We start from the raw sequence: 18,081 nt of genomic DNA, 5'->3' as shown, positions 1-18,081 counted from the left end.
GATATCTGGGCTGAAGAAGCTAACTTGAATGTAAGAGGTGAAAAAAACTTAAGTCGGATATAGCCTAAAATATCCAGCAATTTGAGGGTTCAGTTTATATAAATGCATTTAAAAAGGATGAAACAATATCTAACTTATACTATATGAAATTCAGAATGGTAATTGGCAGTATCAATTATTATATAGTTAATAAAAGTTAAACTCAGGTTTCTGTTAAAGATATCTCATTTGGGACACTACCTTCCCTTCTATTTTAAACCAAAATCAATGAGATGCTACCAGAATACATAGATGCAGTGCATTGCATTCAATCCACCTGGCTATGCTATGAGTGTGTGTGTGTGTGTGTGTGTGTGTGTGTGTGTGTGTGTGTGTATTTGGCTTCTGAGCTCGGCATTTTGAAAAAGAAAGAATAAAAATGTCCAAAAAGCAGAGTACCTCAATGAAAAAGTTAGGCAGCAACCTCAGATAATTATTGTCTATTTGCCCTTAAGGTTTGGTAACAATCTAATCAACCAAGAAAGCCCTGTACAATGTAACATTCTACTTGTAAAACCAATACCTAACTATTTTCTTTGATCAAGAAATAGAATATACATATATAATCCTATAAAGCTGATTTAACACAGCACAAATTGTTTAGTTTACAATACTTAAAAAAAAATACTAAGACCCTACTTGCATATCTGGACACAGAAATTATACATTTTACAAAACATAATGTCTTCATTGAAGTTTAGTATCTCTCTGTAAAAATGACAATTTGGTTTAGTGAAGACACTGAGTGATTCAGGGTCCACGACTGCTTGCCAAGGTTGACCAAGGCCCAGCGATACTTGCTCTGCTCAATAAGTTTATGCACGGGAATCCACATCATCCTCGGTTAGTTCACCTTGGTAAATATTAATGCTTTCTTCAGTGACTGCAAGCATTTGAGATGAGAGCCACAAAGACCAGCAATAGCAATGAGGATGAGTGCCCACATGGTATCATCTTAAATATAAGAAGAAGGCATCTGTCTTTCTCTTCTGTTTTATTCTGTCTTTGGTAAGTTTACTCTGTTCCTCGGTAAGTGCTTCATAAGAAGCTACACATTTGTATTTCACCACGTCAGTCCTTTCCCTTTAAAACAAATTGAGAATAAAAAGTCATGACTACCTAGGTGTTTCATACTCTCTTAAGAATGTCACAGAGTTGTGAGCTGTCAAGTGGTATTTCACTCAGCAAAAAAAAAAAAAAAAGACATTTGATTTATCATAAGGAACACATTTTATTTCCCACTTAAGTCCCATATATGTATGTATGTATGTATGTATGTATGTATGTATGTATGTATGTATCTGGGCTGTGATAGCACATGCCTTTAGAACCAGTGCTTAGGAGTCAGAGGCAGGCAGATATCTGAGTTTGAGTTCATCCTGATCTACAGAGTGAGTTCCAGAATAGCCAGGGTACACACAGAAACCCTGTCTTGAGGACCAAAACAAACAAACAAAAACCCGATATACAAAACAGGAATTTTTCTTCATTGCAAAAATATTTCCTATGGCTTCTCATAGTCTACAGTCATGACATCTGGAACTTTGAGAGCAATGGTTTATTATCAGAAGTCATACGAAACATAAGACTATGTGTCAGCCTCAGAACAGAGGTCACCTCTGGGAAAGGATAAGTGAGGAAGATGATGAAGCTTTATTTCTATCTAAGACTCTGAAAGAAGAAAAAGCTTTAAAAAGGATTGTTTGGCAATCCCTGTTTTTATTTTACACAATGTGCATGCATGCAAGTGTATGCCAACTTGTAGAGGTCTAAAGGTGACACTGGATGCCTTTCCTGTTTGCTCTCTGATTTGTTAGTTGAGAGAGGATCTTGACATTGAACCATAACTTGAATAGCTAGCCAGCATGACCCAGGGAGAGATTCTATTCTCTGTTCCTGAGTAGAGGACTTGAGGTGGCCACCAAGCTGCCTGGCTGTTAGATGGGTTCCAGATATATGAACACTAGTCCTGTACCTGCACATTAAGCACTTCATTCCGTGAGCCATCTTCCCCAACAACCACTTGCTAATTTTAATATGGATCTTTTTCTGTCTATTACCTATAATTCTATGGCCAATTATAAAGTAAAACCTAAAGGGACACAATTGCAGGCTAAGAAAAATAGTTTCAAAAACAATGAAAGAGTTACTATAGAGGTAAAACAGTCCTTGCTTGTTGTGTTACCTATTTGTTGGTTCTTTTTGTTTTTTGAGTTAGGATTTTTCTGTGTAGCATCGCTGGTGGTCCTAGAATTAGCTTTGTAGACCATGATGGCCTTGAACTCACAGAGATCTGTATTCCTCTTCCTTTGAAGTCCTGGGATTTAAGATGTGTGCCACTATACTCTGATTATTACTAATTTATGAACATGGTCTCACACTGTATCTCAGGCTGGACTAGAACACTTATGTAGACCAGACTGCCCTTTCAAACTCTTGGCAATCTTCCTACCTCAGCCTCTCAAGAGCTGAGATTATTTACTTGTGATGCCATGCCTAGGTAAGACATTTTCATATATTATTTATATTAAAATAAAATGTATTTGTATTAAAGTAAAATTTTCTCTTAGTATATTTGAATAGCAACTCTATTCAAAAGAGAATAGTACACATACTAAGATGAATGGCTAAGAAGTAAGCATATGTATAAGTAATAGATAATTTAAACAATATAGTAAATACATCAACACTAGAATCTAAAAGATGAGGTTGTAAGTATAAAAGTCACACTTTCCTTCTTTCTGTGTCCCTCCTCCTAATCATTTCAGGATCTTCTGATTGGAGTGAATATACCCAATGTAGGTAGTTACATATCTATTTCCTTAGCTACGTTAGTATTATTTCCTCATGACAGGTAAAATCATTACAGGGACCCAGGGATAGAGCACTCAGGGTTGAGACAGGACTTTCAAACTTGCGATATATTTACCAGAATGAAACACTTTAAGGTATGATGCCAGTATCAAGTTATAGTGAATAAAACCACACACCATGAGCTTTGTGCACCTCCATGCTGATAAAATAAATTGATCTTTATTGCACCTGTCACTAAGATCTGAAAAACCAGACGTGTCACTTACATCAATTACCAATAAAAAATGGGTGAGAAATTTGCTGTACTGCCTGGATATAAGATCAACAATAGCCCCTGAGACACAAGTGACATAGCTGTCAAAGTGAACACTCTCAAGTGGTATACTGGGTTTCAGAATCTTTAGCATGTCTTCTCCTTGCACATCAAAAGCCATTAGATAGACCTGAAGGCTGGAGATCTTTCCTGCTAGGGCTTTATAGTTCTCATCATTTGGCATGTTGTGTAATCATTTGTGCATCACTGAAACATTGCGGACCAGGAGATCGCTGTGAAGGCACATGGTTGCTATCAGTTAAGACTCTTGCCATCTCAGCTGTAAAATCACAGAAATCCAGGGCAAGTGAACTCAGATTTACACACCACTCTAGTTCAACTGCAGTAATAAGTGTGCTGTTGCCAGAAATACCATTGCCCAGTAAAATCAGGTGCTCCATAGTGTTGGCAATTGAGTTAGAGACAACAGGGATGTTGGGGGGTCACTATTTCCAGCAGAAACACACAAGACAGCTATTTTAGTCTCCTACTCCTACTCAGTATTTTTCAAACAGCTGCTAAATTATACAAGGAAACAGAACACAATGTTATCATTAGCACTTGACACTAATCTTTTAGGAATGGGCAACACAAAGCATTCAATGTTGAGATATATTGTTTCCCATTACTTTATTTCTATCCAATCTACAAATGCAATTAGTCTCACATTACAATGTAATCAGTAAGATACATTAAACATGCAGAAAAGATAATAAAAGCAAGTGAAAAAAATAACACCTTTAAATAGCAGGAATGGGATTTGTGTAAGAGAGCTTTCTCTGCAGAAGAATCCAGGTTCATTTTTCAGCACCCACCCACCAGCACACTACCTTCACTCACTACATTTACAAGAGAACCAAAACCCTCTTCTGACTTGTAGCAAAGAGACATATATGCGGTACATATATACCCATGCAGGCAAACACTTAAAATGCATAAAATAAAATATTAACAATTCACATAGCAATACTTACCCAGCAAGCTATATGATTTATCCCAAAAGATTTATGCCATCAATTGTCACATAATCACAACTAAAATGCAGTTAAGATATTTCTAGGACATATATTCTAGCCCAACACTGTGTGTGTGTGTGAGAGAGAGAGAGACAGAGAGAGAGAGAGGCAGGCTCTCTCAATCAAACCAGAGTCTGCTGACAGGGCTAGCCTCTGTGGGCCTGCTTGCTCTGGGATACCTGACCTTGGGCCTGCCAAAGTTATAATTGTAGGTAGTCCATCATGCTTCTACAGCATTTACACAAGATCAGGAAATGTGGATTCAGATCTTCTTGCCTGTACGTTACCTCCATAATTTTTAAAGATCACTGTTCTTGATTGTGTCTTACTACTTTTCAGTCAAGAGCTAGACTTGTTATTAACACATGCCCTTGTAAAGCTTACTGTGTGACTTAACTGATTAATCTTCTTGAAGTCAAGTTCTTCCCTCTTGAGGTATGTGCTGGATAGACTTCTTTGCTTCTATCTCCAAACAGATTAAACATCTGGAGTTTCCTATAGGAGAAAATGGTCAAAATGATTTTCTAAATGTTTAATATAAGCACATATTAAAATATGTCTAAAAGATATTCTAGAGTAGCTTCTACCATCAAATTCATAGGCAAATCACATTCAGACTGTTGTGCATATTCAGAGTGATGGCAAGTACAGAGAAATAGCAAACATGGTAAAGGGCATGGACTAAGTACAAAGCTTGTATTAAAATTTAATGACTGTGGACAACACTGGAACCAAAGCCAAATGCTGAGCTCACATCTGGAGTCCCAGAAGAAGTCAGAGTAAAAGAACAGCACAGAGACATTTTTAAAACAGCAAACAAAACACTAAGGTGTGAAGAACCTTTTGTAGCCACAGACCTAAGTTTATCAGAAAATTGCATCCTGATATTTTATACAAGAGTAAATAAATATGTGACTCTTAAAACCATGCTATTTAATGAAAAATGGCTTTTCCATTTTATACCTGTGCTTGTTAAAGATATAAACATACCAGCCTTGACAAAAAATGAGAAAACTTATTTCACAACTGATTAGATTTGTTTCAAATACATGCATTATAAGTATATAGGTGGGTGGATGGGGGGAAGGATACAGAATCAATACATGTTGAGACCATAGACTAACACTGGGTGTCGTCTTCAGGTGCCCTGCATTAAAATAAAAACGGGCTTGCTTTAATTTGATGTATATGGTTCTTTTGTCTGCATACATATATGTGTATCATATGAGTGCTGTGCCTTCAGGAGACAGAAGAGGGCACTAGATTCCCTGACCATTGGGTTACATAATAGTTGTGAACCATCATCTGGCTTCTGGAAACTGACCCAGGTCCTGTGATAGAGGAGCAGGTGTTCTTAAATATTAAGCTATCCCTCCAGCCCCCCCTGCATGTCAGGTTTTGAGACAGATTTCTTTTCAGCTGGCTTACAACTTGCCATGCCGAAGGGACAACTTGCTATGGTGCCTGGATTTTATGTGGTTTCTGAAGTCAGGTTTTCATGTTTACAAAGACAGAGCCAATTTCCTCATCCCCATGTGTTTCCTATTGCTGACAGTCCAAATCCAGAGCGACCACGTCACTCTAGAGTTAAGTATTCAGTTTTGATGCAAGGGCAAAATTACTGATGTCTAGGTAGTTTAGGGCATGAAACCTTCATTCATTTGACTTCAAAGATCAGAGCTAACATATCTACCCCAGTGTGCCTACTTCCTCAAATAGAAAAATGGGCCCCATACCTGCCTTTCCTATGGGAGTTGGGCCTAAAGAAGAATTATCTTAATTATGACATGAATCTCATGGTAAAGAAGTTGACCCAACTCATCAGCAAATCTCCTGCTGACCTATCACTGGCATCATTCCTATTGATATTCTGGAAGATTCTGAAGGTCACATCTCAAGGTTCTTCTGTATGATGCTTCACAAGTAGGTTGGCAAGATGTTCCTATAAGTCTTCTTTACTTTGGTCCAAGGAATCTGTTTCAGTACATACTATATGATCTCCTTCTTCAAGACCTTCATGAACTTCAGGAACTTTGAGAAACTTCAACAGGTATAAGTTAAAAAATATTCAGACAGTAGTGGTCCATGACTTTATTTTCGGTAGTTGGGAGGCAAATGCAGGTGGATCTCTATGACTTACCTCCCAGCAAGGTCTACAGAGTGAATCAAGGACACATGGGACTACACAGAGAAACTTGATGCAAAAAAATTAAATAAATAAAATAATTAATTAATAAAATTAACATGGGCCTGAAACCTTTAATCCCTGCATTCAGGTCTCAAAGGCAGGAGGATCTCTCAGCTTGAGGCATGCCATGGAACACAGAATGAGACACTGTCTCCAAATAATGAACAAATAGAAAAATAGACAGAGATTTAATAACCAAAAAAAGAAAGAAAGAAAATTAATGATAAATGAACAAGAAGAATCAATTAGCAACAGGAAAACTCACCACAAGCCCTGCAGTTTTGAGAAGCAGAGGTTGTCAAAATTTTCAATCCAATGTAATGATTGTTTTGTTCTAACGTAAGGGTTCTTAGAGAACAACAGCCCTCACCTTCTGGTTTCTTTTCATTTAAAGTATTACATGTGTGTGCTACAATGCCCAGCACTATTTCATAGGTTCTGAGGGCATGTATGTATGTGCACTTTGTTTATGGCTGGTTTCTGCAGAGGCCAGGAGAGGGCACCAGATTCCTTGAAATGAGACTTACTCAGATGGTTGTAAGCCATTAGGTGTTCAATGTGCATTGAACCCTTATCGTCAATAAGAATAGCGGGTGCTTTTAGCTGCTGAGCCATCTCTGTAGCCCAGTTATTGGAAATTTCTTAATAAACACTTTTCAAATAAGTATCATAGTTTTGTGTATCTGTTAGTATATCCCGTGGTTCTCAGAATAAATTAGGGTGCCAGGTATCCCAGTGAGACAGTCCTTACTAAACTATTTACTTTGTAGAAAGTAGGTGCCCCCACTTAACCATTTTCAGAAAACAGAGTATGGAGAGATATCACTATTAGAATTTTGTGATTATTATTTATAATTACAAAGTATTCATAACAACATTTGACATGGATGGATTGAGACAATGAAGTCTGTGCTGACATTTTTGGTAAATTAAATTTATCACATGGGTGAAGGGTGCATGCCTATAAACTCAGCACTCAAAGAGCTGGGCCAGGAATATAAAGAGATTGGGGCTATTTTAGCATACACAATGTGTAAAGAAAATTAATGGTTTCAAAACTTCTGACTCCATCTCTGTCTTGATGGTTCTTGCATTTAAAGCTAACAATGAGGAGGCAGAGGAAAGCATATCTTTGCAAGTTCAAGGACAGCCTGGTCTACATAGTATTCTGGAGAAAACTTAAAAAAAAATTCTGATTCCCAGGCATCTTTTGGGAGAATTAAGTCACAGAGGAGTACTCATAATATATATTTTTTAAAAAACAAAATTTAAAACTGTGTGTGTGTGTGTGTCGTGGTGGTTGAAGCAGGGTCAGAGACCAGCATATTAATGTGAGATCAAGGCTACCCTGATGCAAAATATTTAGTTCAGAACATCATGAAAGATAATAAAAGAAAGTCAATAAATAAATGAAGTCTTCATTTTCTATTGAACCCTATAATATATCAATGCCAAATGTGTCAGAGGTCAGTGTGAAACAAACACTTAAAAATGTAGGTTCCTGTTGTAGTATAGACTTGAATGTCTAGGGACAGGCCTAAATGGAGGAAAATACCATCCACTCCAGAAATCTTGGAAGTAGTTGGCAAATGGTCTCTCATGAATGAAAAGAGTTCATTGCCAGCAAACTAAAGAGTTACCTGAGAGTATTTTGTAAAGAAATGGTTGAAATCTTTCCAATTGACACCTCAATTAGATGATTTAATATCTGGATAATTTACAATTACATAAAATATGTAAATCATGAGAAAGAAGTAAACAAACGTACTAAAGGAAGAAGAAAATGACAGTCCTCACAGTATTACTGTCAATGGACAATCAGTTGAGGAGGCATCAGGTAAATATGTGGTGAACCTGCAGTAGCTGCCAACCAAGGCCAATGAGAAATAAATATGAAAGAGAGATGAGGGAGTTTTCGGAAGCAAATGCTATACTTATACTCTGCTGGGAAGTATGGGACGGTTTGAAGCTTGGTTGGATATCAGTATGGGGGGTCCTCAGGCGCGAAAAACCTATTCTAAAATATGGTTCATGTATACCTTGCCAAAGATCTCAGTATATTTATTAAATAGGTACTTGCCCATCAATGTTGATGGCATCACAGTGTGCAGAACATTATTGAACCAAGTATGGTGTCCAAATGCCTTGTCATGGATGAATCTCATTGATGTAACAAGAATGTGAAGATTTCATCCTTATATAAAAAGTAGTTCTGTTGTTTGTAGTATGCAGATCCAACTGGGGCTCAGCAGCAATCTTCCTCCATGCTGATAATTCAATGTTTTGTACTGCTGCACAAAACTCTGCCATTAAAATATCCTTTTCCATAGCAGAGCAGAAATCCCATCTTTCACCTTGCCAGATTCCCTCATACCTCACGAAGTTTCAGATACTGTGACACATCCCTGGTGGCAATGCCTGAAATTAGGATGGGTCATTCAGTCTACTGGTTGTAGACAATTTAGAAGGTGTTATATTACAGGAGAAAGTGCCCATCATTCTTTTCTCTTTGTCCTACATCTTGAATCTCCTCCCTACTACTTCCTCTCTCCTCCTTGTGTCCTAGTCCCACCTATCTTGCTTTCCTATTGACCAACAGTGCTGTATTCATTAACAGATAAGAGAAATATATTTGCAGTATGACAACTCCCATCATCTCCTCTTTTCTGTCTAAATAAAAAGAAGGGTTTTAACTTTAACATAGTAAAATATATAAGAAAACAGTTATCAAGTAAGAACCACAGTGAACAATAATTAGTCCAATAACATTTAGCAAGATTTAAAGGAAATATTCCATCATCTATCCTATCTTTGAAATCTAAAGTTCTATATGTAACTTATCTTTAATGCTTACTAAGGAAAACCATAACCTCAACTATCCATCAAAGACCACAGAAGGATAACGTATAAACTCTAGAAATGACAGAAACATCTCACTACTTGGTCAGGCACCTGAAGTTCTTCTGTAATGTTCCCTATTCAGCCCATAGGCTATAGTGTGCCTGGCAGACTTCTCAGCAAAGCAAGAAATTTCAAAATGTCCCACCTGTGTTGGTAGTTTTTCTGTCACATTTTTTCTGTGTCCTGCAGCATATCTGGGAGACTCTTCCATGAGATAGGAACCCTGTAGCAATGTCAATCTTATATCAGCAGACACTTCTATGTGGGTCCTGCTTTATACAGCATAAAGTCAAACAGTCTAGAGAAGAGTAGTATCTTGCCCAAATGGCTAGTCTTTCCATATTGAAATCAATCTCCATAATGAGTTTCTTTGATGTCCATCTTCCTTTCTAACTAGTGGTGTTGCCAGGAGCAGTTGTGCCTCACAGTTAAGAAAAACTCTAAACCATTTAAAATGCCATGTTCTGTAGGTCTTTGAAAGGTTTCATTAATACCTATCTTATTCAAATATATATGTATATATCTAGAAAACCTAACTGACACTATACGTTTTACCTATTATAAATAGCTCTCTATAATCTGTACTAAATTATACATTATGTTTCTAAATGAGTTATATAATCACAATACTTAAACCAGAGGGTAAGTAGGCATACACATAAGTTGGGTGGGTGGATGAATGAATGGATGGATGCATGGGTATATGGATGAATAGGTGAATGGATGGATAGATGGACAGTTGCATAAATGATTGGATGGAAGGATGAATGGCTGGGTAGGTGGGTGGATGCATGGATCAATCAATAGAACTGTGTTCTGAATTTTTATAATTTGTGTTTAGTTTGAGGTTTTACATGTCAATCACAGTTCTATCATGCTCCCATCCTCCTCTGCTCACCCAACCTCCATCCCATTCCCATTCTGCTCCCCATGTATGATGAGGCCTTCCATAGGGGATCTTCAAAGTCTGTCATATCATTTGGAGCAGGGTCTAGTCCCTCCCATACATGTCTAGGCTGAGAGAGTTTCCCTGTATTTAAAAAGTCCTTCATGTTGTAGGGATAAATATTGATCCACTACCAGAAACCCCACAGCCTTCCCAGTCCTCCTGATAACCCACATTCACAGGTTCCAGACTGGTCCTATGCTGGTTTCCCAGCTATCAGACTGAGGCCCATAAACACACCCTTGTTCAGGTCAACAGTTTCTGCAGGTTTCAAAATTCAGCCTGGTCTTGACCCCTTTGCTCACCACTACTTCTTCTCTCGAGCTGGATTCCAGTAGTTCATCTCAGTGTTTAGCTGTGGGCATCTGCTTCTGCTTCTATCTGTTACTGGATGAAGGCTCTAAGATGGCATATAAGGTAGTCATCAATCTCATTATTGGGGAAGGGCATTGAAGGTAGCCTCTCAACTATTTCTTAGATTGTTATTTGGGGTGATCCTTGTAGATCTCTGAACATTTTCCTAGTGCCAGATTTCTCTTTAAACGTATACTGGCTCAGTCTATTATATTTCTTTTCTTGCTCTCCTCCATTCCATACATGACTCAATCTTCTTGTTCCCTCAAGCCCACCTCTCCCATCCACTTCTGCCCTTCTGTTTCTCCTAACTCCCTCTCCCCTCACTGCATACTCCCAATTTGCTGTTTACAGTTCCCATCATTTTTGTGTGTTTTAAAAAAATTAAATATTTGCTTATTGTTTTCCTATATTGAAAAGAACTTATTTTCTCTATCTACCTATACTGATTTTATTTTTCTTACCCTCTACTCCATATAATTTCTCACTTAATGCCTTTCTGTTGATCTTTTTCAATGAACATACTTTCAAGAGGTAACAACCAAAAATGACAAAATAATGTATAGTTATTACAACAAAGTTGAAGATGATCATACATTTGAAAGAAGCATGTCCTAACGAGTGGCATAAGATTCAGAGACCCTCCTGTCTCTAGATTAAGGCAGTTATGTCCCCAACTGGATGGCATTCCCCTACATATGGAATTGGTGTTGGGAGATGGGAGGGGAGGGGGGTTAGAGTGCATGTGAGAGGACAGAGAGGGTAAAAGTGAGGGAAGGAGGGAGGGAGAAAGGGAGGGAGGGAGGGAGGGAGGGAGAGGAAACTGGGATCCACATGTAAAATAATAAATTAAATTAAAAAAATGCTTTGACTCCAAAATTTAAGTTCAAGGACAAGTTACTGGGGAAAAGGATTTCTATTTTTGTTACCACAGAAAATGAAAATATGTGGATTCCTACTAGACTAATGTGGTTTGACCAAGCCAGACCACCTGAAACAGAGTACCAGGTGATCCTACATTCAAAACAGCTGGAATAAGCAGCCTTACAGACTACAGCCAGGATTTCTGAATCTTCTTCCAATCTCCCATGACATCGCCCCTTACCAGCAGGAAGTAGTTTGGAAAGAACGACTCCCAAATTCCCAAATATTGTCTATAAATGTATGTTTTCATTTAAATGGACTTAGTTATATAAAATAAATAAATAAATAAATAAATAAATAAATAAAATTCAGAGACCCACATGGTCCTAGGGGAATAAAATACAAATATAACATATTGTTAATTGTTTTAATAAGAAATGTATTTCCTGAGCATTGTTTAATAAGCAATAATTCTACAAGTTACTTAGTTTGAAAACATAAAGATTAAAATAATAATATCCAAGTTAGAAAATATTCATCAAAACACCTTTATATCACTCCCAAGGGGTTAAGTAAAACACAGTTGTCTCAGGGCAGTGCCCAAATCTGTAGCAAAAGCAGCACACACAGTGAGATAAACCAGAGACCTCTTCAAGCTATTGCTTTCCATCTTTCTCTTGTACTCAAACTTGTCCCTGTGAGGCTTATTGGATGCAGGTGGTGGGATCTTTTCATGGTGGGCTTATTAACATTTTCTAGATGTGTGACACTGGACTGCAAATAGTCCTTGTGATAATGGGCTGTAGTTGGGGGATTTCATATTGTTTAAAGAGATATAACATAAAACATCTAATGGCAATTTGAATGCAAACGCTCAGTAAAATTCTGCTGCTGTGTTTCCTTTAAATAGAAATGCAATGGTAACATTGCCACCTAAGAGGAAACTTCCCTGGATACCTTAAGCATACCTCCTATGATGTCAGAGCTTGACTTCCTTAAACTGTAACAAAGCAGATTTTCAGAATATTGGATCTTATTTGTACAGAAAGAAACTTGATTCCACCTGGTTGTTAGAGCATCCCTTTGGTCACAGACTCTTGAGGCAATGACATAGGCAGAGGCTGAGGAATAGGCAGATAGGAAGATCTTTGTGAGTTCAAGGCTATCCTGGTGTATTTAGATAGTTCTAGAACATTCAGAGCTATGGAGAGAGACCCACCTCAAGAAACTAAAAGTAAGTTCATAAATAAATTTTATAAATAATTATATTCCATCCCCTATGTATCAGCCTATAAAATATCAATGGCAATTATGTCAGAGGCTAAAGTGTAACAATCTCTGAACTATTAAAGCACGGAGTGTCATAAACAGCTGAAGGTTCAGGGGATGCCAGTTTTCTGCTCACTCTTCTTCTTCAGTGGGTGAGAGCCCTTCACAGACTCATCAAACATATGCTGAGAGGGTATACGCCTGTCTTCCTCTTCATGCTTCTCACCTCTGCTGACTTTACAGAGCTTGAAAAGACATCTTTCAGTCAGATTTATGGCAGCTCACACAAATATTTTCCTTGCTATTCAAAGACAGGAGAACCACAAATAAGGGAAATCATGATAGTTCATGAACATGTTTCCACATGGCCCTCATTTTAGTTGAAAGAGTTGGCATGTGAAGAGGATGTGTCTGCATTGATGTGTGTCAACTGCTCTATCTCTGGCCAGGCATCCAGTCACAGACTTTTTCCTATGTATGGCAGAGCCCTGATTGCTCTTCTATTAATCCTGTAGCATATTGTTTGGTTAAGAAAGAAGTTAGCTACACAGGGACCAGAGGACTGTGTACTACCTGGGGTCAAAGCACAGTACCTTCCTTTGATGAATGACTCTTTGAATTTGCTAAAACAGTAATTTAACATAATTATTATTAGTTCCAATGTATGCAACTGTCTCTATAACATGAAGAGCTCTGAAAACATAATGACTATCAGAATATGAGTTAAAGGAATCATTCACCAGAAGCCGAAAAACCACCACAACAGCTCGCTATTCAGCTCTCTGAGCTGAAGCTGGATCTGACTGTACTACATATTTTTTCCACCAGTAACATAAGCTTCTTTTCCATTAGAAAAACTTATATAGCATTTTTAACAGGATTACTCCTTACAATTTTTAGGATATACAGAAGGAGGCATGATCACAAGTTGCCTATAAGCTGGAAAATAATTATCAATTTTTTCCAAAAACTGAGTAAAAGCAATTGTACATGAATCACTGTTTTGAAATAATCAATCAACTTTTTGTTTGTTATAGAGAACATGTATTACATTTGGTTCCCTGCCAAAATATCTCCTAGACTCCATATGGCATTTTGTACCACATGAGCTAATGCTTCAAAACAAGGATTTAGCACTTTGGCTGGGGAAATAGGTAAATGCAACCATAACAATGATCTTCCTTGCCATAAGACCGAAGTCCTACTATGCTGTGTGAGAAGCACATAACCCTCCCATGGTTTTGCATAGTCAATATAGCAAATCTACTGATGCTGGATTGCATTCTCCAACTGTAAGAGAACTTGTCTACTCTCTTCAGTTAGTTGTCTAGGTGAATTGGGATCACTATCTCCTTTCAGGATGTTGCTTAAAGGTTCCAAATCACCAGTAGGTTCTTTTTAAAACAGGACATAATCATTGGAACATTTCCTAATAACATCTGAATATCATTCAATGATCATAAGATCATTTGAATTTTCACTGACACCTTTTTAGGTGGGGGCTTAAAAGGGCTGTAGTTCCCTGAAGCTTTTTCTCAATAGCTGACATGGTCTCATTTGCATCCTCACTGACACCTTTTTAGGTGGGGCCTAACAGGGATGCAATTACCTGAGGCCTCCTTTCAATAGCTTCTCTCAAATCTTATATTAACCGCCATACTTTCAATTCATTTTTTAACCACCAAAATTTAGATTTCGTTATTCTCCCCTCTGCTAAACTCTTTTGAACCATACATACAGAATTCTCTGGCTTTCAGGCCATTCTGGCTTTAAACATTTCCTGCTGTTTCACTCTGCAAGACGGTCATGGGAGACTCAGAGCTCCAACCCTTTCAATTAAGACAGTGACCTCCTCTCTCTCTCTCTCTCTCTCTCTCTCTCTCTCTTTTCTTTTTCTTTCTATATCCCAAGCAATTTAAGTAGCACCTATTGTTGGAATTCACACATTCACAATCACATTTCAGACACTCATGTGTGTCCACATTATACATACAGAACATACATACATTTTTCAGCTCTCTTTTTTTTAGACCAAGACTAGTTTGTTGAAATGGAACATATTTAATTAAAATCTCTTGTAATACAGCTGTTGAAGCTAAACTTTGAAATATGAACATCCAAAATCTGAACACACCCCAATATATGTCACCTTTTTTCACTGTTTTTTTTTTTTTTAATGAGTCCTTAAAACACTGTCTAACAGGCTACATTTTTTTTTCATACATTTGGCTGGATGTAAGCCATGGCGTAAGAATGGAAAAATACAGCCTAACTCCCCAATGACCCCAGGAAGCTAGAAGTTTAAACCTTAAATTCCAGACCTTGCCCTCAGCTAGTAAATAGGCGAAAGGTCACATTGTTTGCTGTACTCACAGGAACTGTGAGTACATGAGCTTTGTCATCCCACCCAGGAACCTGTGTGAATGCAAACCTCTGGGGCGTTAGGAAACTCATTGGTCTATAAAACATGGGCTTGTATGGTTTTAGTTGATTGTTCTGCTCTGAGCAGTGTCTAGATGCTATGAGATGATTGGTCTAAGACGCTCGGGCTTTGGTGTAATTCTATAAAAGCTATCTTACTTCCTTGCTAGTGGTCCATAGTCCTCTGCCCCTGTGTGACACATGACAATGGACCCCAGTGAACTTGGAATATAAAGACCTCATGCTTTTACATCAACACCGCTTCTCGTGAGTGATTGGGGGGCGCCTTTCCTGAGTGGGAGCATGAAGGTCCACGCTCTACGGGTCTTTCCGCAGAAGCTCCTAAAGCAGGAGCCATTTAGGTGTAGTCCTGCCTTGGCTCTCTACGCCTGGGATGGCCCACTGCCGCTCATCTGTGACTGCAGCTGTTTGAAAAGCAAGCAATCACCATTGTAGCAACTCTGAGTTCTTGGCACCCACAGTTCCTGTTGACCTTGTGTGTAAGTGGGGCCACATCTTTGCTTCCACAAGACCTGGTGCAGCTATAAGACAGCTATGATGGCAACTTTTGGGAGGATGCCTCTCCTTGGGCCACACTCTAGTGTCCTTACAAAAGCCTGGTCTTTCCCCTGAAGATACAGTATTTCTTACATCTGCCACCTCTCTGCTGGGATTAAAGGTGGGTACCACCACTGCCTGGCAGGAATTTGGTATTTTATTACATAGTCTATCTAATTTCTTTAAAAAAAAAAAAAAAAAAAAGGATGTTGCCCCTGGTATCTTTTACTTAAAATGTTTTTTTTTAATTTCTGAAGCTTTCCATGTATACCTTCAAGAAATTGTTTTGTATATACATGAAAAAATACATAAAAGTCAGAAAATGGTGTTCAATGCTCTGGAAACGGAATCACATGTAGTTGTAACACACTCAGTAGCTGAATGCTGAAAACTGGACTTGAGTCTTCTGAAAGAACAGCAAGGGCTCTTAACCATGGAGTCATCACTCCAACTCTCATTGCTGTTATCTTAATGACAAGACATGGTGAAGTCAGGATACCTAGTTTGGAGGCATTAGCCCATGACACTCTCACATCAAGAACTGCTTAGACAGACAGATCCTGGTGGGATGATCAGTGAAACTTCTTTGAAGGACAGATTGACCAAATGGTGGCCTGTGAGGTGACCTAAAAGTGTGTGATCATACCAGCATTGTGAACTTCCACTAAACACCAGCAGAACTTTCCTTTGTTTCTAAGCTCTAAGACTCTGTTAGAATTCTCAGTGTTCAAAGTCTCGGACATTTCATGGCAGGTCATGAAACATCTAAATCCCTGCTATCTGGGATTTGTTTAAAGCGACCTCTTGGCTGGATTAGCCCCCTCCACAGTGTGTAGCTGCAATTATCTTGGGGAGCTAGGGACATACATAAAATGGCAAAGCATGACTCTTCTCAAAATTCAAGTCTTGGAGTAAGGAGCCATCCATTAAAAAACATGAAACAAGACAGAGAAAATATAATGAGTATCTACTTGGGCTTGACCCTCTTTCCACCTGTCCCTAGTAGTCTTCCTCTCTTTATCTTCCTCTGTGCTGGGGGTGGAACCCAGAGTCTTGGCACATTTCCAACCTTTGGTTTTCAGAGAAAGCATCTCACTATTTAGCCTAGGCTGGCCTTGAATGCATGTTCTTCCTGTCTCAGTCTATCAAGCTTTGGGATTATAAGGATGCCCTACATTCACCACAGCCTTTTAGAGCTGAATGATTTGTGAAGGCTGTGGTAATAAAAGAATATAGACTCATTTGAAAGAACCACCAGAGATGAATTGACTCTTGGCCATGTCTCAGCCAGACAGCTATCTTGTAGAATCATGCCCTACTTATTATTAAAGCTTTTGAAACTCTGACTTTGGCGTGTCAGAACCCAATCCTCTCAAGGCTTTTATAAGTTACCTGATGTGATGTTGTTTTGTGACTGCAGATTCCTGATGTGTGTTGATTTTGTGACAGCAGCATGGACAGGTGATGATGTAGACCATGGCAGGAAGACATTCCAGGCTCATGTCTGGAAACAAGCTGAAGAACAGAGACTAGTCACTCTGGTTGATTCAGGACTCTGGTAACACTGAACAGTTCATCAGCTTCATATGAGTCAAAGCACAAATGGAACCCTGGATGAGTAGGGCAGAGAAGGCACAGAGGCACGTGTGAGGAAATAGTGGGATTTGAGGGATAAGCACTTCCTTTGTGTGCCCCACACGGATGCCTCTGAACATGGCCACATGTATTTTAAGCAGCAGCTGAGACTGCATCAGAAAGGAAAGTTCTAGCATAGTATGTCCCAATTGGGTTTAATGACATCTATAGAATATTTCATCCAAAAACAAACAAATATAACTCCTTCACAGCTCCACATACAATCTTCTGTAAAATCGACCACATACTAGGCAACATAGCAAATCTCAACGAATATATATATATATATATATATATATATATATATATATATATTTCCACCCCATGTATCTTATCTGACCATCATGATTTAAAGATGGAAAGATGGAATTCAACTACGAATTTCAGAAATCCTATAATTTCATGGAAATGGAACAATGAGCAATTGCACCATTCCTCGATCAAGGAATAAAGAAAGAAATGAAAAGCTTGCTAGAGTTTATAGAGAATGAAGAAACAGTATACCAAAACTTGTGGGACACATTGAAAGCAGTGGTATGAGGAAAGTTTATTGCACTCAGTGCCCACATGAATAAGCTGGAGAATAAACATAATAAAGAATTAACAGTGCAACTGAAAGCTCTATAACAAAAAGAATCAAACTCACCCCAGTAGTGCAGACACCTGGAAATAATCAATTTGAGGTCTGAAATCAATAATATAGAGACTAGGAAAACAATACAAAGAATTAAATGTAACAAAGAGTTAGTTCTTTGGGAAAATC

At 38.3% G+C, this 18,081-nt stretch overlaps 1 pseudogene; it reads right to left on the bottom strand.

The window, feature by feature from the left end:
* Positions 1-674: 674 nt before the first annotated feature.
* On the bottom strand, positions 675-14,948 carry LOC127214593 (F-box only protein 33-like; annotated as a pseudogene).
* Positions 14,949-18,081: the final 3,133 nt, after the last annotated feature.

Source organism: Phodopus roborovskii, unplaced genomic scaffold (assembly GCF_943737965.1).
Source record: "Phodopus roborovskii unplaced genomic scaffold, PHOROB, whole genome shotgun sequence".
NCBI lineage: Eukaryota > Metazoa > Chordata > Mammalia > Rodentia > Cricetidae > Phodopus > Phodopus roborovskii.
This window is presented reverse-complemented; position numbering and strand designations above follow the sequence as displayed.